The 26,033-nt window shown below is 44.7% G+C and overlaps 1 protein-coding gene across 2 annotated transcripts in view; it reads left to right on the top strand.

Annotated features, from left to right (window-relative positions):
• The first annotated feature begins 7,279 nt into the window (after nt 1–7,279).
• The window catches only part of smad10a (SMAD family member 10a), a 118,522-nt gene continuing 99,768 nt past the window's right edge, over nt 7,280–26,033 (top strand). The window contains exons 1-2 of one of the 2 annotated variants that reach the window (XM_059980136.1): nt 7,371–7,433; nt 13,312–13,391. The gene's annotated coding sequence lies outside the window, so the exon portion shown is untranslated. Of the gene's footprint in view, nt 7,434–13,311; nt 13,392–26,033 lie in introns of both variants that reach the window. The other variant, XM_059980135.1, reaches the window with a different exon arrangement.

Raw genomic sequence — 26,033 nt, 5'->3', positions numbered from 1 at the left:
CCAGCCTTGAAACAAAATCACTCCTGTCCTATTAATGTGTTTCTCTCCTTCCCAAATTTAATGACTTCAACAACAGGATAATCAGAATTGAATTAAATGATCTTTATTGTTATTATACATAGATACAATGAAACTCTGTTTGGCTTCCTCTCAGGCAATTAAATAAAACGGCAGATAAAAACAAGACCGTAATAGAAAAACAGTATTAAATAGATAAGTAGCAGAAAATAAGTTGCAGCAGCACCAGAATATCACAGTAATGCACAAAGTGCCATTCTTGCAAGTACTTGTGCCCTTGTGTGTGTATGTGTGTGCTCACAGTTTCAGTCATTGTTCTGTGGGAGTGGGGTGACGGAGGCCACAGCTGTGGAGCAGGAGCTGTTCCTCAGTCTGTTTGTTCTGGCTTTTAGTGTCCTGAACCTTTTGCTGGACGGTAGCGGGTCAAACGTCAGTGGCCGGGGTGTGTGGTGTCTCTGGTTATGCTGATTGCTTTCCTCCTGAGTCTGCTGGAATAGATGGTGTCCAGTCCTGGGAGCTCCATCCTGACAATTCGCTGGGCCGCCTTCATGCAGGTCCTGTCACTTGGAGGCTGTGCAGCTGGCTTACCACACTGTGGCGCTGTTGGCCAGGATGGTTTCAATTGTGCTTCTGTACAAGTTAAGCAACAGCTTTTGTGGGAGTTTGGCCTGTTTTAGCTTTCTGAGGAAGCAGTCTTTGTTGTGCCTTTTTTACAAGCAGCATGGACAAACAGTCCATGTCAGCTGTTTTGACAACTCCAAGGAACTTTAGGTTTTCCACTCTGATGCACCATCAATAACTCTCAGAGACGGGAGGCGAATGATAGGCTTTTATTAGCTGCAAGAGAGCATCATCAGCAGCAAGAGACCACCACACAACATCCTGGAGACTAAGGGGGGAGCAGTGCCTCCAATCGCCTTTATACAGGCATCTGTGGGAGGAGCCACAGGAGCAGTCAGCAGAAGGGTGTGTCTAGACAGGTATATGTAGTTCACCACACACACTTTCCACTACCTCTCCATGTATATGGAGGGGGATGTGTACTCTGTCCTTTGATCTCCTGAAGTCATTGATCATCTCTTTTGTTTTAGATGTGTTAAGGACCAGTGTCTTTACACCACTCATGTCATCCCTACTCCTGTCCTCAATACTCTGAAGGCAAGCATGCTAAATGCCTTATTAACTACCCAATCTCCCTCTGCCTCGTTCAAGGAGCTCAATACCTGTGCTCCTGGGTCTCTGTTCTCCAACACTGCCCAGGGCCATACCATTTACTCTGGAGGACCTGACCTGATCCTTACCTGAGTACACCACCTTGCATTTACCTGGATTAAACTGCATCTGGCAATCCTCTTCATACTGGCCTGGTTAATCACGATCCTGTTGTAATCTTACATACCCTCACTACCCACTATACCACCAAGTTTAGTATCATCTAGTGGTGTTGTAGCAACAACTTAAAATCAGTAAGACCAATTAATTGATTGTGGACTTCAGTCCTCACAGAGGGATCGGAAGTAGAAAGAGTGAGTAATTTCAAATTCCTGCATGTCAATAGCTCTGAGGAGCTATCCTGGGCCCAATATATTGATGAGGCTACAAAGAACAGTGGCTATATTTCATTAGAGTTTGGGAAGATTTGGTATGTTCAAAAGCACTCAAAAATGTCTACAGATGTACTGTGGAATCTAACTGGCTGCATCACGGTCTGCTATGGGGGGGGGGGGAGCTACTGCACAGGATCAAAGGGAGTTGTAAACTCAATCAACTCCATCATGGCCACTAACCTCTGTAGTATCCAGGACATCTTCAAGGAGCGATTCCTAAAAAAGGCAGCATCCATCGGGACTGGATGAGATGTACCCCAGGCTACTGTGGGAGGTGAGGGAGGAGATTCCTGAGCCTCTGGCGATGATCTCTGCATCATCAATGGGGATGGGAGAGGTTCTGGAGGATTGCAGATGTTGTTCCCTTATTCAAGAAAGGAAGTAGAGATAGCCCAGGAAATTATAGACCAGTGAGTCTTACTTCAGTGGTTGGTAAGTTGATGGAGAAGATCCTGAGAGGCAGGATTTATGAACATTTGGAGAGGCATAATATGGTCAGGAATAGTCAGCATGGCTTTATCAAGGGCAGTTCGTGCCTTACGAGCCTGATAGAATTTTTTGAGGATGTGACTAAACACATTGATGAAGGAAGAGCAGTAGATGTAGTGTATATGGATTTCAGCAAGGCATTTGATAAGGTACCCCATGCAAGGCTTATTGAGAAAGTAAGGAGGCATGGGATCCAAGGGGACCTTGCTTTGTGGATCCAGAACTGGCTTGTTCACAGAAGGCAAAGAGTGGTTGTAGACAGGTCATATTCTGCATGGAGGCTGGTGACCAGTGGTGTTCTCAGGGATCTGTTCTGGGACCCCTACTCTTTGTGATTTTTATAAATGACCTGGATGAGGAAGTGGAGGGTTGGGTTAGTAAATTTGCTGATGACACAAAGGTTGGGGGTGTTGTGGATAGTGTGGAGGGCTGTCAGAGGTTACAGCGGGACATTGATAGGATGCAAAACTGGGTTGAGAAGTGGCAGATGGAGTTCAGCCCAGATAAGTGTGAGGTGGTTCATTTTGGAAGGTCAAATATGATGGCAGAATATAGTAGTAATGGTCAGACTCTTGGCAGTGTGGAGGATCAGAGGGATCTTGAGGTCCGAGTCCATAGGACACTCAAAGCTGCTACACAGGTTGACTCTGTGGTTAAGAAAGCATACGGTGCATTGGCCTTCATCAGTCGTCTCAGCCGTGGGATTGAGTTTAAGAACTGAGAGGTAATGTTGCAGCTATATAGGACCCTGGTCAGACCCCACTTGGAGTACTGTGCTCAGTTCTGGTTGCCTCTCTATAGGAAGGATGTGAAAACTATAGAAACAATGCAGAGGAGATTTACAAGGATGTTACCTGGATTGGGGAGCATGCCTTATGAGAATAGGTTCAGTGAACTCGGCCTTTTTTCCTTGGAGCAACGGAGGATGAGAGGTGACTTGATAGAGGTGTACAAGATAATGTGAGGCATTGATCGTGTGGATAGTCAAAGGCTTTTTCCCAGGGCTGAATTGGCTAGCATGAGAGGGCACAGTTTTAAGGTGCTGGGAAGTAGGTACAGAGTGAAGTCAGGTGTAAGTTTTTTACTCAGAGAGTGGTGAGTGTGTGGAATGGGCTGCCGGCAGTGAAGGCGGAAACGATAGGGTCTTTTCAGGAGACTCCTGGATGGATACATGGAGCTTAGAAAAATAGAGGGCTATGGGTAAAGCCTAGGTAGTTCTAAGGTAGGGACATGTTCGTCACAACTTTGTGGGCCGACGGGACTGTATTGTGCTGTATGTTTTCTATGGTTCTATGTTTCCATCATTAAGGACCCCCATCACCCAGGTCATGCCTTGTTCTCATTGTTACCATCAGGAAGGAGGTACAGGAGCCTAAAGGCACAGACCCAACGATTCAGGAACAGCTCCTTTCACTCTGCCATCCAATTTCTTAATGGACATTCAACCCATGAACACTACTTCACGACTTTTTTACTTCTATTTTTGAACTACTTGTTTAATGTATATTCACTGTAATTTACACCCTTTACTATGTATTGCATTGTACTGCTGCCATACAATCAACAAATTTCATGACAGATATTAAACCTGATTTTGATTCTGAAAAAATCTTATTACACCACACACAATCCTACTGAACAATGTTACTTATACACCTACAGTCATCATTACATCCCTCTGTGCTGGCGCCTCCTTGCAAACTGCTCCCTACAGATCCACTCGTTACTTCTCTGTGTAATTAGCTGATCTGTTTCACTGTTTGTCCATACATGTGACAAGAATAAGCGGGTTCCAATTGTCCAAGTTCAAGCAGACTGATCCTGAATTAACTTCCCTGCCTAGCATCCTTGGTATCTTAAAGACAGTGATGTTTGTTGCAGGTGATGCACAGAAGGTAAGTAAGTGGTGAAGGGAACTTATGAATTGTTGGACTACCGTAGTTCGTAACAATGCATTAATATTTTTTGTGTACTGTCTTGGTAACACAACTGTATATGACTAATCCCATGACCTAATGATAACTAGTTTGAAATCAAATCACAAACATGAGAAAATATGCAGATGCTGGAAATCCGAGCAACACACACAAAATGCTGGAGGAACTCAGCGGGCCAGGCAGCGTCTATGGGAAAAGGTACAGTCGAAACACGTCGACAAGACTGGAGAAAAAAAAGCTGAGGGCGTCAATTTGAAAGGTGGGGGGAGGGGAGAGAGAAACGGCAGGTGATAGGTGAAACTTGGAGGGGGAGGGATGAGGCAAAGAGCTAGGAAGTTGTTTTGTTGGTAACTTGTATCGATCTGAGATCAGTTCTGACATTTTTAACTGTCATCTGAGGCTGGACAACAAAAAGCTTGCCTCCCCCCACCCCCACAGGTTCCTCTAACCTGTATCTGGGATCTCCCAGTGGCCACACATTTTAATTCCACGTCCCATTCCCATTCTGATATGTCTATCCATGGCCTCCTCTACTGTCAAAATGAAGCTAAGCTCAGGTTGGAGGAATAACACCTTATATACCAGCTGGGTAGCCGCCAACTTGATGGCATGAACATAGACTTCTCTGACTTCTGTTAATGCCCCTCCTCCCCTTCTTACCCCAGCCCTGACATATTTAGTTGTTTGCCTGTTCTCCATCTCCCTCTGGTGCTTCCTCCCTCCCCCTTTCTTTCTCCCGAGGCCTCCCATCCCACGATCCTTTCCCCTCTCCAGCTCTGTATCACTTTCGCCAATCATCTTTCCAGCTCTTAGCTTCATCCCACCCCCTCCGGTCTTCTCCTATCATTTCACATTTCCCCCTCCCCCCACTACTTTCAAATCTCTTACTACCTTTCCTTTCAGTTAGTCCTGACGAAGGATCTCAGCCCGAAACGTCGACAGCAGCTTCTCCTTATAGGTGCTGCCTGGCCTGCTGTGTTCCACCAGCATTTTGTGTGTGTTGTTTGAATTTCCAGCATCTGCAGATTTCCTTGTGTTTGCTCTGGGGAAAAGAGTGTTTATGTACCAGAATTTTTGATTTCCATCATTAGCTGCTGTGTTTTCACTTAATAAGGACCCATATTGTAGAATACAGTAATTAGAGATTACTGTCACTGTAAAATTTGTCTATTTGGCCAAACTTCCCAAGACCTGCTTACGAATTGTCTTCATGTTTGGATATCAATGCTGCTCTTGTGAAATACTTTGCATCATTTTACTGTCTTAATGATGCAGAATGTTACCAAGTAAAGTTATTGGGTGTGATAAATGGCTTGGCTGAAGGCAGGTAACCACAAGTGTGAAACATTGGAAGCATCATCAATCCCAAACCGTGTACAGGAAAATGTTAGTGTGTGAATGTGGTGTTGGAAGTGTGAATTCAAGCGATCACATATGTATAAAAAGAGAAAAAGATACACATCTATATGAAAGTAAATTATGGAAGAGATGGAAGGCTATGGTGCCACTGCAGGTCAATGGGATTGGCATGGACTAGATGGGGCGAACGGCCTGTTTCTGTGCTGTACTTTCCTACGATTCTATGAAATGTTAATGCTATTTCTGTTCTCATTGATGTGGCCTGGCCTGCTGAATACTTCCAGCATTTTCTGTTTTTATTTTTCAGTAAGAAACTGGCATGGGCTCTGACAGAATGATTCTTGAATTCTATGAACTGTGATACATCAGACTGTGAAATACAGCAACAGCACTTTTGGAATTACATACAAGTAAATGATTTCACAAGAGACTGAATTTTTATTGCCCTGGAGCGGTGTAAATATAATTTAGAACTGATTTTTATTTTGTAAACAGTTAAATTTTCAAAAGCATTGTGTTAGCAATACATTCAGGAGAGAGAAGGATTTATAATTTCATTCAATATCCTTACAGTCATATTAGTATATTTGCTAAACTGAATTGAGATTTTGGAGAATGGTCATTATATTAATAAAAAGGAAAAGATGGTCAGGTATACCATTGACAAAAAATTATCCGTTAGAAATCATAGATTCCAAAAAACGCATTTAAGTATCTAATGCAATTTAAACTGCAGTGAAAATCTTACCAGACCACTTTCTGTTTAACAATTGCCTTCTAGGGCAGCCTGGTTTAGTGCAGTCCATTTGCACAGCAACCACACAAATAGTCTTCAGCCAAACACAAACTGGCTAGTCAACACGACATGACTGGGCAGACAACATGGCATTGTGGAGGATCAGAAGGATCTTGGTGTTCGAGTCCATAGGATGATGTAGGCAGCTGCGCAGGTTGACTCTGTTGTTAAGAAGGCGTGGGGTGTATTGGCCTTCATCAATCGTGGAATTGAATTTAGGAGCCGAGAGGTAATGTTGCAGCTATATAGGACCCTAGTCAGACCCCACTTGGAGTACTGTGCTCAGTTCTGGTCGCCTCACTACAGGAAGGATGTGGAAGCCATAGAAAGGGTGCAGAGGAGATTTACAAGGATGTTACCTGGATTGGGGAGCATGTCTTATGAGAAAAGGTTGAGTGAACTCGGCCTTTTTTCCTTGGAGCGAGGGAGGATGAGAGGTGACCTGATAGAGGTGTATAAGATGATGAGAGATATTGATCGTGTGCGTAGTCAGGGCTGAAATGGTTGCCACAAGAGGACACGGGTTTAAGGTACTGGGGAGTAGGTACAGAGGAGATGTCAGGGGTAAGGTTTTTTTACACAGAGGGCTGGAATGGGCTGCCAGCAACAGTGGTGGAGGCGGATACGATAGGTTTTAAGGGACTTTTAGATTGGTCCATGGAGCTTATGAAAATAGAGGGCTATAGGTAAGCCTAGTAATTTCTAAGGTTCGGTACAACTTTGTGGGCCGAAGGGCCTGTATCGTGATGTAGGTTTTTTCTCTTTCTGTGATACATAGGTGAGTGTAAAATATCAACCAGCGAGTGTACGTTCAGTTCATTCAACAGTTGGGCACGTGACTGCTCTTCGAGAGGGCGGGCACACCTTTCAGAAAAGCGTCAGACAATTGGGCGGTATTGACGCTGACGTCAGAGTCTCGCCCTTTCATTGAGCTGAATCCTGCGGCGTGTCGTTCCACCATCCGTCAATCAGATGACGTCTCCGCAACGCAACTGTACCAACCCTCCTCACTTCCACCACCAACCACACTTGCTCTCCTTGGTAGCCTCTCTGCAATTGGCGGAACGCAGCAGGCGTGTAGACGCTGATTGGGCCGCCAGCCGCGGGACCATGAGAGGCAGGCGCCGATTGGTGGAGCCGGCTGGCGCCGCACGCGGGCGCAGACGCTGCTTGTTGTTGTTGTGAGTCGGGATCGGTCGGAGTGAGGAGCGGGTCGGTGGCCACTGAGTGAGTATTGGCGCCCGGCATTTGCCGAGGGTGGCGGGGCCCTCTGAGGTACCCAGTGCAGGGCGGGGAGTAGCTGAGTGTCCGTGGGCGGCCGGCTGGACACTGACCGGGTGACACCTCACTGGGCGCCTAGTCCGTCGCGGCCCGACCTGACCCGACCCCGTACATACCGGCCTCTCCGTTGTCTTTCGTCCTCAGCTCGGCCGTGGCAACCTGTTCCCTCCCCTTACCACTCGACCAGGATAGACGCTCCCTCCCTATCCTCCGCCCCTCACACGGCCGGGGCACCCCCTCAGTAGCCGGTCAGTTCCCCCCCTTGTCAGTCGGCTTATGCAGTTGCTCCTCACCCCTCAAACCACTCGGCTATAGGATACCCTCCCCCCAACTCCACTGGGATAGTCCCTCTCCCCGTACCAGAGGAGTCACTCCCTACGCTCTCGTCACCTTGGCCGGGGCAGCCTTCTCCCACCTCTCCCTCCCTCAAAATCAGTCGGCGCAGCCCCGATCCTCCCTCCCTCGGCCGGGAAATTCCACCCCCGCTCAGCAGGGGCAGTCGCCTCCTTTTCCCACCCACTCACTCTGGGCTCTCACCATTCCCCTCGCCAAGGACAGCTGCCTGCCCTCTTCCCCCACCCCAACTCTTCTGAGCTGTCTTTTACCTCACATTTGCCCTCCACTAACTAGGCCAGGGCATTCCCCACGCTCTCTGGCCAGATCCTCGCTCCACCTTCTCTCAACTTTCCAGCTCCCCTCTGCTGTTTTCCTTCTTCACTGCTCTCCCGCCACCACCTAGCTGGGTGGGGGGGGGGGCAACTCCAGAGTTGACTGACCATTTATGTGAGCATACTGCCTCATTTACTCTGCCGTATGCCATTAGTGCTTGCAGGGACGTGGCACCTGCTGCCTTCGCAGAACAGAACCATCTTACTGGTCACAGTCACTGCGATTTCTCGTCTGTCTGGCATTCTCAGCACTTCTCATTGGAAAAGGCGGTTATCCATCTAAACTTGCTTGCGTACAGGTTTTGTATGGGATTTTGCACTTTAAAAGTTCAGTGGCCTGCATTTGTTAGGGGTCTAATTCAGATAAATGTGAGGGTTTGCACATTGGGAGGACTTGAGGAAAGTGTACAGTAAATGGCAGGACCGTTGGGAGGACTGATGTACGATGTCAGGCCACAGCACTCCGAAAGTGGCGATGCAAGTGGATAAGGTGGTGTTGAGCATAAGTTAGTCCTATCAGATTCCCCCTTTCTGTTGTTTATCTTTTCCACCTATCACCTCCGAGCTTCTCAACATTATCCCTGCCCCCACCCTCCTACCTTTGCCTTCACCTCTCACCTAACTTGCATTCCTTCCCTCCCCTCCCCCACCTTCTTAGTTTGGTGTCTTCCCCCCTTCCTTTCCAATCCTGACGATTCACAGCCCAGAACATCAACATTCATTTCCTTCAGCATTTTGTGTGTGTGTGTGTTACTTGGGATTTCTAGCATCTGCGCAATCTCCTGTGACCATGAAAATTAGCTTTGGGCAGCATAGTATATTATGAGACTAGAATAAACATGTGTTAATGTAAACTCAAATTATACATGGTTCACCTCTGTACAAAATAAACTCAATGACACTAGTTTAAAATCACACACTAGGGGCAATTTAACCCATTGTCTTTTGGGATGGAGGAGGAAGCTGGAAGCACATTCACAAATCCTGGGTCGTTGACACTGTGAAATAGCCACTCTTAGCTGTGCCACTGTGCTATGCCTTTTTTTAAAAAAAATAATTACAGGTTGAGTATTCCTTATCCAAAAACCTCCAAAATCCAAATTTTTTTGAGTGCTGACATGAATGGAAAATGCCACAAGGTCTCTGCACACCAGACAGTTCTGAGAAGTGTCCTCACATCTGTAATGAACAGAAGCTAATTAAAAATAGAAAACGCTGCATAAACCAAAAATGAAGATCTGGAAGATGTATTGAGAGAGTGGATTCCTCAGCATCGAAGTGAACATAACGGTGTTCTGATCATGAAATAAAGATCTATCACGACAAACTGAAAATTGCATATAATTGTGAATATTAAGCAGACTGGTTGCAGAAATTTAAGAAAAGACATGGCAGTAATTTTTAAAATATTTGTGGTGATAAAGCATCTGCTGATCACGAAGCAGCAGAGGAATTCATCGAGTTTGCCAAGGCGGTCGCTGATGAAAATCTAACGTGCTGAATGGCAACGTGTGACGAACAAGTGTAAAACAAAGACTGCTTTCCATTTACACATAAATTCAGAGTCTGAAATGATATCGATCCCAAACTATCTCATTATTTATTCCAAAATCAAAAACACTTCTGGCCCCATGCATTTCAGATGAGGGGTGCTCAACCTGTATTTAGTGCTTTGTTTACCATGTCAACTGTGCTTCTCCTTATAGATGCTGCCTGGCCTGCTGTGTTCTACCAGCATCTTGTGTGTGTTGATTGTAGTTTAGTTCGGGTTTGAAACTTGTTTCAGATTCTGGTTCATTTATTTGTCACTTGTACATCAAAGCATGGAGTGAAATGCTTCGCTCGCATTAACAATCAGCACAACCAAAGGATGTGCTGGAGGCAGCCTGGACACATTCCGGTGTCCACGTATTATGCCCACAATGTTCGGCAGAGCAACATGGAACACAACAAGCATTAAAACGACAATAACGGGACAAGCACCTTTCCTTCCTAATACCCCCATGCATGGACTTCAGGGCAGGGTTCCAATTTTCAGGCTTTAACTTTTGGACTTCCGATTGACCTTTGGGCTTTCATCTTCATTGCCAACATTGGACTAGCTGATGAAGTGACCCCAAGCTTCAGGATTGCTTACTCACCCGCCCTCGTGCCTTCTGCTCGCACAGATATCTGATGCCGTGACTGCTGACCTAAGATAGCCGGACATCAATGAATGTCCTTTAAGCATGAAGTTTGTCACCCATCCAGGTCGCTAGCCTTTGTGTGTGGAGCGGAGGCTTTGTCACTTGTCGGTGTCACCCTCGAGGGTGGATTGGAGCCTTGGTCTCTGGATTTCCTTTGTCATCTGTTGTGTCACCCTCGAATGTGGAGTGGAGGCTTGGTCTCTAGACTCACCCATCTTGTAGTCACCTTCGAGTGCAGAGCAGAGGCTGAGACTCTTCGCCCCTAAACTAGTGGCCTCTTGATAAACCATAGACAAGAAGTTTGGATATCCCTCTGGTACTGCCTTTAGCTTAACATTGTTTTGTTTTTTGTTATATGAACTTAATACCAGTTTTTGTAGCTCATTGTGGCCTAGTGCCAGATGAGTTATTAATCCTCAGTCTGCTGTGGAGATAGGAGGAGAATGAAGAAGGTATGTTAGGCTGGATAAAGCCTCAGTCACAAGAGCTTCTGCAGATGGTGGAAATCTTGAGCAAAACAGTGCTGGAGGAACTCAGCAGGTCAGGCAACATCAATGGAGGGAAATAAACAGTCAATATTTCAGGCCTAGACTCATCATCAGGACCGGAAAAGAAGGGGGGAGAAGCTATAATATGAAGGCTGAGGAAAGGAAGGAATGCAAACTGGCAGACTTTCCCACCCCTTCACCACCCCCTTCTCCCTCGATTCTTGCTCCAAATACTGGGCAAATTTGGGCTGCCTTAGGGAGACATAGGAGAATCTGCAGCTTAGCAATTTGTGGCTGCAGACTTGTCATCTGGTACCTGTCGTACTTTCAAAGAAGCATTGCATTGTGAATATGAAATCTAATATTATCTCTGTCCTCTGATTGCCAAGAGGTGAGTTGAAAGGAGCTGTTTGTAATCTCATTTTTATGGTGTTTATTTTTCCTTTCACATCTCTCTTCTTGTTGACCGGCCATGTCATCTGTCTGGAGGCCTGTCTGATCAGTGGGCTGGATAGAAAGCTTTGCTAATGTTCTGGGAAAGTTCAAATATTGTTTGGACTGGTCATAAAGACTTCCTGCCCTGCAAGTGATGAACCAGTATAATCGTGAAATCCGATACATCTTGAGGTTTTGGTTATTCAAAAGGATCTGTTTTTATCCACACAGTTTAGTGTGCTATCTACCTCTTACTATTCCCCGGAATGGTAAGAGGGAGATTGTTGCCGATTCTCAAGTCGGGGGAAACTCTAAATAAAAGCGACGCCACAGACTAGTATTGAAACAGTATCGTGACAGGAGTCTCCCTTGTCAGTGGGACAGAGTGAGAACCTGTGGCATGTGGCGGTAGTTTTTGAGAGTCCATTTGGGGGCTTTGCTGTTGTTTGTGTGGTGGGTAAATGGGAGGCTCATGTTTCTTTGCTGAAATAAGTGGAGGGAGGGGGGGCTTTATGGTTCTAACTTTTTTTTTCCTGTTATTCATTCTTTGGTGTTTTTCTTCTGTTTTGTGGATGTCTGTGAGAGTAAGAATATCAGGTTGTATATTGCATATAAATTGAATCTTTGCTCCCCCACTCTTTTTTCATCTGAGTCCTTGACGGAGGATGAGAGGTGACCTGACAGAGGTGTACAAGGTATTGATCGTCTGGATAGTCAGAGGCGTTTCCCCAGGGCTGAAATGGCTAGCACGAGAGGGCATATTTTTAAGGTGCTTGGAAGTAGGTACAGAGGAGATGTCAGGAGTAAGTTTTGTATGCAGAGAGTGGTGAGTGTGTGGAATGGGCTGCTGGCGGTGGAGGCGGAAGTAATAGGGTCTTTTAAAAGGCTCCTGGATAGGTATGTGGAGCTTAGGAAAATAGAGGGCTTGTGGGTAAGGTATGTGTTAGTTCTGAGGTAAGGGCATGTTCAGAACAGCTTTGTGGGCCGAAGGGCCTGTATTGTAGTGTAGGTTTTCTATGTTTCTATTACTGTATATGACATAAACCTGAGGCTTCTGCATGCATTTCATGTCTCTTTCCTTCGCATCGGTTGCAGACTTTGATGCCTTAATTCTCTTTTCCTTCACAGAGTATTATGGCACTGGGATAGATTCCTTCCCCTACCCCCTCCTTATTTGGGTTTTCCCCTCCTTCCTCCTGATCCTGATGTCAGGCTGTTAATTCTCCTCCATAGATGCTGCCTGACTTGCTGAGTTCCTCCAGCAGTTTGTGTGTGCTGTACAGGAGCAGTAAGCCTGCCTGGGCTGTTCTGTTCATCTGATATATTAATTCATATAGTTAAAAATGGACTCTTCATTACAGTACACTGCTCAAATCCTTAATGAATGTCAAAGAAAGGAACAGAGTACTAGGTGTCCTGAAGTCAATCCTTATTCCTCTATCTTTGTAAACACCCAATTTAGTATCAGATAGTGGCCAGTTACCACAATCGCCCACAAAAGAAGTTGAGGTCATCCCACAATCATTTACAGAGAATCTGATAACCTTGGGCTGTTTCTCTCAGTACTCTTGTGGTTGGATAACAGTCTGTTTGAGCTAGGTTCAGCATTACTACTCGAGAGTGTTCCCCTAAGTTGTGACTAGTACAGCATATGCAATGAATTTTGAAGATTGATTCCGTTTCAACCCACTGCTCCTCTGCTCTTATTATTCAAGTTTGTCACTCAACTATGCATGTATACAACTAAATGAATATCGTTTCTCGATGACACAGTACATAAAGTCATACACAACATGTAGTTACGCTAGGATATAGGGTCACAAAAGAGGGATTCTGCACCCTCTGCTTACTTTTGGTAAGTTATTTTTCTGGCCTGCTATGATAAAGCTGCAATATACTCTAAATAACTTGTCACACTCTCCTCCAAATGAGGACTTGTTGATTGCAAGCCCCAATTCCTGCAGATCCTATACCTCAGCTTAACTCTTGCTGTCGAGTTCAGGCCAATTTTATCAAGTTATTATTTTTGTGCATGTTTTCCTTGCAGGTAACGTTTCCAGTGCAGCTTGATATTGTTTGGGGTGTACTGCGTAGAGGTTGTGTTATGACAGGCTCTTGAAACCTCTGGTGAGTCTGAACTTGAGGACTGGAGTGAGTGAGAGTGCTTTTAGCAGTAGCCAGCTGTATTTCTCTTTGAGGCAATCTCAACTGTGCTTACTAAGTTTTTCTTCATTTTATTTCTTTATTGAGATACAGCGTGGAATATTCTCTTCTGGCCTTTCGAGCTGTACTACCCAGCAATCCCCCGATTTAACCCTAACCCAATCACGAGAAAACTTACAATTGCCAGTTAACCTACTAACTGGTACATGTTTGCACTGCCGGAGGAAATCATGTGCTCACAGGGAGGAACGAACACACTTAGGACACTGGAATTGAACTCTGAACTCCGTTGCCTCAAGCTGTATTAGCATTACACACTAACTACTACACTGCCATAGCGCCCCACAGTTCTCTTAAATCATAGCTTTCAGTAATTGTACAACTCTTTCTAGTTGTGTCTCGATAAAAACAAATTTTTGCCATCCACTGTTTCCTTCCCAGTTCCAGGGAACGTACACACGTTAATTTTTATGTCCGAGTAAATAGAGAATGTTTATTATCAACTTCGGTTGTTGGGTCCCCTAAACCTATCAGCTGAAGTACTAGAAGGAGCATTATTATTGATGATCAAAAATCACAGGTTTAATGATGTTTAGAACAGTGCAGAACAGGATCTGACCCTTTGGCCCACAGTGTTGTGCTGAGCCAGTTAAGTTAGTAATCATATGTCCAGCTAAACTCATCTGTCTACACGATGTCCATAATCTTTCCATTTCCCTCACATTCATGTGTCTATCTAAGTGACTCTTAAATGTCCCTAATGTATCTGCTTCTCCCACCACCCCAGGCAGCACATTTGAGGTGCCCACCACTCTCTGTGTGAAAGGAAAACTTGCCCCTCATATCTCCTTTGAAATTATCCCCTCTCGTCTTAAATGCCCTCCCTCTGGTACTAGACATTTAAACCCACTGTTTAACTCAATTTGATTGCCTGTCTCACAATCTAGATTGGATGCTGACAGCGTTTTCTCACTTACTGAGACCAATCCACATCTTTGAAGTGGTTTTGAAAGATTGTGTGTTCTTGCCAATATTTCTAAAGCAGATTATTTGGTTGCATCATTGCTGTTTGTAAATAGGTGTTTTGTATTGAGGTGTTTAAGATAATTAATGGAGTTTAATGGGTGGGGGTATAGTCTCAGGTTAAATATTAGCTTTATTTGTTACATTGACATTGAAACAGGCAATGAAATGTGTCGTTTGTGTCAAATCAAGTCAGCTGGGGGCTGCCCGCATGTGTCACCCCGGTGCCAACGTAACATTGCCCACAATTTACTAAGCTTAAACCTCACCCTAAGCTTTGGACTGTGGAGGAAACCCTTACCGTCATGTGGAGAACGTACAGACCCCTTACAGACAGTGACAGCCATTGGACTGTGATCAGTGATCGTTATGAGGGATGCCTTTTAAGACTGAAATGAGTTTCTTGTGAGGATGTTAACTTGATTGAATTCTCAGCTTAGATGACTGTGGACATTGACTCATCAAGGATTCTAATGGCTGATTTAAATGGAGTTGAGGCTTATGGAGGTCAGACTGGAGTGAAATTGAGGCCATTGATCAGATTAACTATGTTCTCATTGACTGTTTGACGGGGCTGACTCTTTGTTATGGTTACTACTCTTGTCTGAATTATTTCAGCGATGTCCTGTTGCAATAAATCGTACCTCTGAGTGGTTGTAGTGATTGTGTCTCCAAGGACCTGCTTGCCTCCCACAAAATCGATTGACTTGCTCATGAGCCTTTGTTTAAAAGCAATCGCTCATCATTTTTTTAAAGAAACTCCTTCAATGTTTTATTCTTCCTTTTTTGGGTATCAGTGATCATTCTTGTTCTTAAGGAGGGCCCAGTTTAAAGTTACCAGGGAAATGTTCCTGTCAGTGGATCAATACCAGATGTCACATCTTTAATATAAATAGCAAAACAACAGGAGGGAACCTGAAGTGAATATACTTTGTAGAGGGCTGATGTGACCTGGAACCTGTAGCTTGGAAGGGTGTGCAATCAGATTCTCTGGTAACTTAATTAAATAACATTGGCAGTATTTTAACATGCAGGGGTATTTGGGTTAGGGGAGGAAAAAAATCTGTGGGATGAATTGTATAGCTCCTTTTAAAGATTCAGTGAGGTAAGGGTTTCTTCTTTGGAGTGAAGGATGATGAGGGACGACTTGATAGAGGTGTACATGATGCTCAGAGGCATCCTGAGGCCCTCTGTTGGTTGGGGTCAACCATGTTGGCTCCTGTTTGTCTACCTGATGCGATTTGGTGAGCAAGCTGTTGCCCATGCAGAAGGTGGCTCCTCTCCACACAGCAGATGAACCCAAAGGTTCAGCAGAGAATGGCACCAGCAGCATCACAGGAGTTGCCAGTTAGCTTTAAACTCAACTTGGGAGTCCAGCTCCGGATGTCTCCTTGCGGGGATACTCCCAAAGCCTTCCCCATGAATGGGTATAGCTGCAAGGCAGTGGAGGTTTGAGATCAGAGTTTTCCTTCTCCTAGATGAGCTGCTGACCACGGCTGATGAGCCCTATCTGCCCGAAGCGACTGCTCTGAGGCAGCAGTAATTGCCCTTTGCCCCTTCTCCTGTCAGTAGAAATGGTTGTGCCAGGCTTAGTAGCTAAGCCACACATGAAGGCCAGGAACTGGGATGGACTTAGTTGTCAGAGGCATTTGGGATGCATGCCATTGGGAGTATTTAATAGGCAGAGGAAGCTTATCTCCACTACCATCTTCCCCCTCCCCCTGCCCCATCATGGCTTTGACAACTTAGATTGATTGTCAGCCAGAGCCTTTTTCCCAGGATGGAAATGGCTAAAACACAGTGGCATAATTTTAAGGCAATTGGAGAAATGTAAAGGGGGGGGATAAGTTTTTTACACAGAGATTAGTGAGTGTGTGAAACGCACTGCCAGGGATGGTGATAAAGGCAGATATGTTATGGTCATTTAAGGGACTCTTAGATCGGCACATGGATGAAGGAAATATGGAGGGCTATGTAGGAGGGAAGGGTTACATTGATCTTAGAATAGGTTAAAAGGTTATCACAGCATTGTGGGCTGAAGGGCCTGTACTGTGCTGTAATTGTGGAGCAGACTCAATGGGCAGAATGGCCTAATTCTTCTCTTATCTCTAATGTTCTATATTGAATGGCCTCAAATTCTGCTTTAAAATTCTATTGTGATATATAGGACTACTGTGAAATGCAAGTTGTTTTCCAGACACAAGTGCATTTTCTAGACCTGTGCCTTGTGGCCTAGTGGTCATGAGTGCAATGTGTCCCTGACTGTTAGGTCAATGCTTGTCCAGTTCAAAAGCGTGTGCTGGAGAAGGGCATTGCCTCATTTCTCTGACTCTAGGCACTGACAGCAGTACTTGTGAAAGCTGGATTTCTGCTGCTTGAAGTGAGCAAGTCATTCGCTTCAACTTTGCCTCCTGTTACAGAGGATCCATGCTCCCATTTTACAGATTCCAAATTGAACTCTGCTCTTCCTGCATCTGGTCTGCCGGACGTAACACATTCCTCACTGGTAAGGCATTAATCAAGGCTAACTGTGAATCCCAGGGACTGGGGGTGAGCAATTATAATACAAGGCTTTATTCTTTCTGAAGAAATTAGCTTCCAGAATGAAATCAGTTAAATGAAAGAACGAATGCTGCGTTTTTAAAAAGTTATCTTCGGTACAGGAGTCTGATCCAAGCATAAACAGCTACTTCGCCAGGAAACGTTATCAGGATTACACTTTGTGCATTTTTTTTCTTTTTGTTTTGTCTGGTATATATTCTAATGAACTATAATTAGCAGCAGATCATATTTCTTTGAGTGTTTAAATAAGGCAGTAAGGAGTGGCGCTGACAAAGCCAGTAATTAATGCTCTGTGTAAGTTGTAGTGGTGAATGGCTGTGATCTGCCTGGTGTAGCCAGGTATTTTCCAAAGTGCAGTATTGATGTTGGTTTCTCTGTGTGTTCGGTGGCTTTTGGTTAGCAGGTACTTAAGGTATTCGAGAGAGAACTACTATCCTGGTCTCTCACAAAGAGAGTTTCTCAGTGGTTCTCAGCCTGTGAATGAGAGCTTCATCTGTTCACACTCAGTTTCAATGCCTGATGATGCCATTACTCACTCTGTTTTTAAGGGTTAGGGTTGTCTTTGGCAAAGAAGATGTACGAGCATGTTGCCAGGACTTGAGGGACTGAGTTATGGAGAGAAGTTGAACAGATTGGGACTTTGCGCTAACTGCTGTGACAGCTTGGGGCATGGAAGTTCAGTTCCGGCAGCCTCTGAGAAATTTTGTACGTTCTTCCCGTAAGCTGTGTGGGTTTCCTCTAGGTGCTCCGGTTTCCTCCCACAGTCCAAAGGTGTACTGGTTAGTAGGTTAATTGTCAGACGATTAGGCTAGGGTTACTTGACGACATGGCTAGTTGGGTTAGAAGGGCTTGTTCCATGCAGTAATTCTAAATAAATAAATTCATTCATAGAATGGAAGAACAGTACAGTATAGTACAGGCCCTTTGGCCTATTAAGGCTTGCTGGCTCTTTAGGCCACTCTGAGACCAATCTAACCCTTCTCTCCCACAACATCATCATCATTATGTGCCATGCCTTATGATGTGGACGATTGTGGTCTTTCCATGACCACGATTGTTTTTGGCAAATTTCTCCATAGAAGTGGTTTACCATTGCCAACTTCTGGGCAGAGTGTTTACAAGATGGGTGACCCCAGCCATTATCCCAGACAATCTCTTCAGAGATTGTCTGCCCGTGTCAGTGGTCAATAACCAGGACCTGTAACAGGCACCAGCTGCTCATACGACCATCCACCACCTAGTCCCGTGGGCGGGGTGGGTGGGGCTAAGCAGGTACTACACCTTGCCCAAGGCTAGCAGAAGGAAGGAGCACCTTGCATCTCCTTTGCCACTCACCCACCTTTCCATTTTTTCCTTTTGTCAATGTGCCTATCTGAGAGTCTCTCAGATGTCCTTAATGTATCTGCCTGTACTACCACCCCAGGCAGTGTGTTCCACATTAGAGAATAAAGGCTGATTTATATAGATATGTGTAAAATTGAGGTTCACAGATATAGTCAATGCACACAGTCCTTTTCTTATGGTTGAGAAATCAAGAACTGGATGACGTGGGTTTAGAGTGAGTAGAGAAAGATTTAATTGGAACTTTCAGGGCTCCTTTTTTCACCCAGAGGGTGCGTATATGGAAAGGACTGGCAGAGGAAGTGGTTGAGAGGGACATTACAACGTGCTTGGGTGGTACTTGGGTGGGTACATGGACAGGCAAGGTTCAGTGGTGTACAGGGACAACCTCTGGCAAATGGGACTAGCGTAGACTGGCATTGACCAGTTGGGCTGAAGGGTACTGTGACGTGTGGGGACTGCTTGGAGCAATAATAGAAGTCTGTGTCCCAAGTAAGCACTTCATTAGTGGCTGCAGTGGGCACCAACTTTGAGCATGATGCTTGTAATGCACAAGTAGGCCATTTAGCCATTCTGTCATTCAGTACAATTATGCTGATTATCCAAATTCATTTCCCTGATCCAGCTTTCTTTAAATACCCCCACATCCCACCAGCACTTACCTGACTGATGTGCGCCAGCGTCAACAGTGGCTTGTCCCCGGGCTGGGTCTGGTCACGTTGTTGGAAGTATGCAGGTGGGTGGGTTAATTTACCCTAGTGTAGGTAGCTGGTAGAATATTGGAGGGATGCAGTGGGCAGCCCAGTAGTGTAGTGGTTAGTACAATGCTTTATAACCCCAGCTGTCAGCAATTGGGGTTCATTGTCGGTAATGAATTTGTATATATTCTCCCTGTCACCACATGGGTTTCACCCAGACGCTCTGGTTTTCTCCCACATTCTCAGACCGTGGTGGTCATTGGCGTATCTCACTGTGTTTCTGTGGCAATTACGCTGCCAGTTGTTACTGATCCCCTCCACCGTCTGTGAAGTGTTTATCCGTTCTCTCTACCGTATGGGTCTCCTCTGGGTGCTCCAGTTCTCTATCACTCTCCAGAGGTGTAGAGGTTATAATGATTCTAGTTGCAGGCATGCTGTGTTGGCGTCAGAAGCATGGTGACACTTGTGGGCTGCCTGCCCCCAGCGCATTCTCAGGCTATGTTGGTTGTTGACGTAAACTATACCTCACTGTATGCTTCAATGTGTACACGACCAAGCTAGGTGTAGGATTGGAACAAAAATGATGATGGAGCAGACAGTGGCTGGCTGAAGGACCTTCCTGTATCTCTCCAGCGAAACCCATTCTCTTTCTCTGTTGCTCCAGGGGTTGTGTCTGGATGTGTTTTGTTTTGGTTTGGCTTGAAAGTTTCAGACCCTGCCACACACACTGACGACAAAGCACTAGAAATGCAATGTATAATTTAGTTTCTCTTGCCTCCTTTCAACCCAAGACTGTCTGTACTCTGCAGTGATTCATACTTAAGTTATTTAAAATATTTTAGCTATTTTTAAATATTTTAATTTATTTAAAATATTTAAATACCATTTGTGTTCTTGCATATCACATCATGTGTCACAGTGATTCCCAATCTCTGAATGAAGACTCTACAAGGGGAAAGAGCTGCCAACAAACCTCAGGCTACAGCTGTAAATGTACTAACAACATTTTTTTGTGAAGTTGCTGAAGCTTCAGGATCATCCTGAAAGTTTGGTGGCCCCGTCCCCATGCTTGCCTAGACTTCTCAGTTTTCATAAGGCAGACACTAATCCTAGATATTATAAAAATTCCAAGAAAATTTAATTTAGCTTTCATTTTCTTCTGTTGTCTAAATTTCCATTGTTAAAGTGAGATTTGCCACACAGCATTCAAAGTTCCAAGTCCATTTATTATCAGTCTGGATACATATACAGCTTTGAGATTCATTTTGCAGGCAGCCACGAAACAAAGAAATACAAAATAAAGCACACAGCAAACATCCCATGTGTGAAAAAAGAACGCATCCTGCAAACAGTAAAAAAAAAATTGAACAAATAATACACAGAATATGAACCGTAGAGTCCCCAAAATGAAGTCCACCAGTTCGGTGCAGAGATGAGTGAAGCTGGTCCAAGAGCTCGATGGTTGCCAGGCAACAACCGTTTCCGAGCCTGGCGGGTGGGCCCAAGTCTCCTGGACCTCCTGTCCAATGGCGGCAGCGAGAAGAGAAGGAGACGGGTCAAACACAGGCAGATGGGACAGGATGGGATCATGGGGGAATTGGCTGACAAGGAGTTGTGAGCTGAACACCACTTTGTCCTCCCTCGATGCTCTCATCCTTAGAGACCGAGTTTCGAAGCTGAGCTCAAGTGCTGTTATGTGAAGTTTATATGTTCTCCCAGTGACCGTGTGGATTTCTGCCAGATCCTCTCATTTCCAGTTCAGGTTTATTATAATTCAGTGCACATACTCCCTCTCAAAACAGCGTTCCTCTGGACCAGCACAGATATAACTCAATCATAACACATAAATAATGTTATCACAAACAAATTAACCAGTAAGTTGCATTTGCAACACAAGTTAAAAAGTAAACAGTACAATGCAACTGGCACTTCACGCTGTAGGTGATGAAACCTGGGTGGAGGCAGGAGTTCAGAATCTCACAGCCTGGGGGAAGAAGTTGTTTCCCATCCTAACAGTCCTTGTCCTAATGGCACAGTGCCTCCTGCCTGATGGTGGGGTGGTCAATGAGATTTCTGGACAGATGGAGGGATAATTGATAAAGGCCTGCTTACACCGAACTCCGGATGAATATTTCTGATAGGTTGAAGAAAGACCTAAAATGCTGACAGATTCATTAGCTCCTGTCATTTGCCTCCTCTTTTCCTTTTCCCCTCCGTGTAGGCAAGTGGAAGGGTAGTTGGGAGTTGGTGGGTCTGTTGAGGGAGCAATGTGTGGGGCTGACTGTTTAGAGAGCCAGCATAGATTGGGTGACTAATGTCGTGTGGAATTATAGATTCATCACAGAACACTACAGCATGAAGATAAGCCTCTTGGCCGATGCTGAACTGTTATCCTGAGAATTTGAAGAGGGTAAGGGGTACGTGTAGAGGGGTGGGCGAGGGGTAAGTGTGGTAAAATATGTAGACAGGACAAGAGGAAGGTACGTCATTGGGGAAGTAAGGAGAGGTAGCTAAAATAAGGTGCCAGGCCAGACGTGGAGACCACAAGGAAAAGGGAACCTACAACCACAAGACAATGTGCTTGGCAAAATATTTTAAGGATACCTATTTCAAGTGTCCTGAAGTATGTTAGTGTTAATTCTAGGTATTACACTTTAACCTTTACTAAATTCTGAGTATTTCGCATGCTTAGCTATGCCAATCAATTGATGAATTCGAATTGGTAACTATATTTACGAATGTAGTACCCTGCTTTTGGGTATAAGTATGACCTTTGTAAACCGACAAATTGGGAGTTGGCTACCTTACGCCCGAAGTGCGTGGGACTGCGAACTCCTCTCTGAATAAAAACCATTTCAGAGGTAATTTTGTGTCTGGTATTTTTCCTCAACTGAGCAGGTAACAGTTACAGGTTGACAATCCTGCCTAGTCTCATTGACCACAGACCTTCATACCCCTCCCATGCATGTGCTTATCCAAACTTCTCTTAAATGTTGAAATCAACCAGCATCCACTACTTCAGCTGGCAATCGTTACACACTCTCACCACCCTCTGAAGAAGTTCCTCTTCATTTTCCCCTTAAACATTTTGCCTTTTACCCTTAATCCTTGACCTAGGCTCAGTGGAAAAAGCCTGTGCGCATTTACCCTGTCTGTACCCCTCATAGTTTTGCATACTTTCATCAAATCTGCCTTGTTCAATGCTCCAGAGAATAAAAACCTAACCTTTTCAACCTTTCCCTATAAACTCAAGTCCCAGCAACATCGCTGTATATTTTCTCTGTACTCTTTCAATCTTATTGATAACTTTCCTGAAGGTGGGCAACCAAAACTGGACACAATACTCAAATCTGGCCTTACCAAGGCCTTATACAACTTCAACATAACATCCCAACTTCTGTATCTCAGTACTCTAATTGAAGGCCAATGTGCCAAAAGTTCTCTTTACGACCCTATCTATCTATGATGACATACAGTGTGTGCTTTAAAATATTCTACTTAAATTTGATTAAATTTGGGTCTTCACTAATATTCATTCTGGGTTGTGTCCTTTCTGAAATGGGAAATGGTTTGACTTGTTCTTGAGCATTACGAGCTATGCTTGTGTCTGGGGTTGCATGCTTGTATAGAGTGTGCACATACCATACCAGTGCATATTTCAGTCTGATTCTGCCAGTGTCTCATCAATCAGTGCTTGTTAGTCAGCGAGCTTTGACTATCTGCTTTCCAAATGATTTTACAAATGCAATGAAGCGTGCACTTCAGTTTAACATTCACAAAATGCCGGAAGAAATCTTCAGATCAGAGGGGAATAAAAGGTCAACCAAGGCCCTGAAAAGTTGTTTATTCCCCTCTGTAGACTGTCTGACCTGCTGAGTTCCTCCAGCATTTTGTGTGTGTTGCTCTGGATATTCAGCATCTGCAGAATCTCTCGTGTTTATCTACTTTAGTGTTTTAAAATTTTCCTGTGAAACCCTTCCTTACTTTTGTAGTATTTGTTATAATTCAGGCAAAGGTTGGAGAGCATTGGGGTTGATTGAAAGCACGTTAAAGAACCAATTTACTTATTTATTGAGACACAGTGTGGAGTAGGCCCGTTGAGCCATGCCACGCAGCTCTCTTTGGTTTAAAGCTAGGACAATTTACAATAATCAGTTAACCTAACAAACTGGTAGGTCTTTGGACTGTGGGAGGAAACCAGAGCACCTGGAGGAAACCCATGTGGTCATGGGGAGAACGTGCAAGCTCCTTACAGGCAGCGGTGGGATTAGAACCCAGGTTGCCTGTACTAAAAGCTGTTGTGCTAACCACTCTGCTACCGTGCCACCCTAATTTAGCAGCATTGTCCTTGCAGCAGAGAAGCAGGAAGTGTTGGAAAAACTCGGTAAGTAGGGATGAGCTTCTGTCTGCGTTTCTGTAGCCCTTGCTGGCTCCATGCCCAACCCTCGTTTCGCAGCCAGGCCTGGGACCATCCATGGAAGAGTTATGTTTTAATTGTCCTTAAAGTTGGGAAGTACTACCACATAACTTGGCTACCCCAAAGCACTTCACACAAGCAGCAAATGGGCTGAATTATCTGCAGGAGGCACTCAGCAGTTCAGGAGGAAACGGACAGTCGATCTTATGGATCGAGACCCTTCATCTGGAGTGAATGATACAGGAAACATGGCCAGTAGGAAGAAGTTAGGAGCAGGAGTAGAGCAAGAGTTGACGAGTAATAGTGGATCCAGATTTTTTTGGGGGGAGGGGGCGGTTGATAGGAGAAAAGTGTGGAAATAGCGACAAGGACGCTTGGAGGCTTGGAGGCAGCAAAGCCTGCAGATGGTGGAACCTGATAGGAAAGAAGGTGGATTGTGTTACCAAATGAGGGAAGTGAGATGGAAGAAAGTTCAAAGTAAATTTATTATCAAAGTACATATGTTACCATAAGCTATCTTGAGATTCGTTCTCTTGCAGTTATTTACAGGAATAGAAATAATAGAATTTTATGAAGAACTGTACATAAACAAATACTGACATATAATCAATGTGTGACAGAAGACAAACAGTGCAAATGAAAAATACTGGGAGCATGAATTATAAAGAGTCCTTGAAGTGAGTCTGTTAAAGATCAAAGGATCAACTTTATTTGCCATTCCGTTTACGTTTATCAGGAATTTCCTGTGCTGTGTCGGCACGACATGCACCAATTATAAAGAATAAAGAATTACATTTTAAAAAGTTAGATCGTAAAGTCAGTTCAGAGTATTGGTGAAAGAAATTAGTTTGATAAGGGAGCCACTAGGTCGTAAGAAGTGTGTGGGTGAAGGGCAAATGGAGTGGGTGGAGGAGGGGTGATGAAGGAAGGAACTGGTCAATCAGGAGGAGATCAAAAAGAGACTCGAGGAGCAGGTTACCTGAAACAGGGAGAGTTTGACATTCATGCTATTGGGCTGTAAACTATCCAGGCAGGATATGACATGCTTTCCCTCTAGTTAACTTTTAGCCTCACCCTAGCAGTGAAGGAGGCTGGGGTCAGACAAGCTGGTATGGGAATGGGGTGAGGTTGAATCATTAATTTGTTTTAAGCATTCTTTTAGAGATCGCTGGGTGAGATTTATCTTTTACATGTAGTCAGAGGAGATAAGGGAGGGCAGAAATGACTAATACAAGAAGGCATCATTTTAAGACTGAAAGATTACCTTTATTTATCACATATACATCGAAACGTACCATTTGCATTAATGGCCAACACAACCCAAAAATGTGCAGGGGGCAGCCCGCAAGTGTCACCATGCATCCGGCATCAATGTAGCACGTCCTACACTTACTAACTCTTACATCTGTGAAATACAGGAGGGAACCCGTGCAGTCACGCAGAGAGCGTAGAGTATAAACTCCTTACGGACAGTGCTAGGAGTTAAACCCCAACTGCCAGTGCTCTAGTGGCATTACACAAGCTTTAAGGTGGTTGGAGGAAACTATAGGTGAGATGTCAGGAGTAGATTGCCCTGTTAGGGACGGTGGTAGAGGCAGATAGATTAGGCACATTAAAAGAGGCTCTTAGATGGACGCATTAATGATGGGAAAATGGAAGGCTTTGTGGGAAGGAAGGGTTGACACAGCGTCGTGGGCTGTGCTGTAATGCGCTGTGAAATGTCTACTTTGGTCTAATGACAGAAACCCCTCTGCAGAATTATAGCGATCCACTAATAATTTCACACGCTCTTTGGGAATGCCTGCCCCAGAGACAAGGACAAGTATATATTTCTAGAAAAAAGATTTTATACACAACCAAGAGAGGAAAGTGCTGGGCCTTGCTTCCAGAAATTGGCAGGGCAAAACCAAAAGGGAGAGGGGTTCTGATTTTCTGAAATTTTGTTTGCACCCATGTCTGGATGATTTCTGTCTGGCCCATGTCAAGTGCTAGGCGGCCCGAGCTGGCCCAGTGTGCAAATTGAGTTTGGCATCTCTGCCGTAGACTCGGCGTCTGCTGCATTCTTTTTATCTGCTCCGTTGGACACTGTTTCAGAAATGTATTACGTTTATCAGAAATGACAAGGTGGCAGCTCTCTGCTATCCGGCTTGCATTTAACATGCAGTTTTGACGTGTGGAGTTTCAGATTTAATATACAGTAGGTTATGTAAAATAGAGTGTTAAGGCAAAGTGTCAAACCATGCGTGGCATTCTGAGGAACAGGACTGGGAAGACGTTTCATTTTTGATATTTTTACGTAGAGATGCAGTATGGTTCTGAGGCCCTTCTGGCCCAGCAAGCCCACACTACCCAGTTACATCCATGTGACCAATTAACCTGCTAATAATCCCGACATCTTTGGAATGTAGGTGGAAACAGACGAAGCTGGAGGACACCCACATGGTCATGGGAACAGTGCATCAACTCCTTACAGCCAGTGGCAGGAATCACAACCTTTCTCCACAACCATTTTAATCGAAAATAAAATAGTTTCCTGCAGCTTGGAGTGGAAGTCTCCAGAAAGAG

The sequence above is a fragment of the Hypanus sabinus genome, chromosome 9 (assembly GCF_030144855.1).
Source record: "Hypanus sabinus isolate sHypSab1 chromosome 9, sHypSab1.hap1, whole genome shotgun sequence".
Taxonomy (NCBI): domain Eukaryota; kingdom Metazoa; phylum Chordata; class Chondrichthyes; order Myliobatiformes; family Dasyatidae; genus Hypanus; species Hypanus sabinus.
This window is presented reverse-complemented; position numbering and strand designations above follow the sequence as displayed.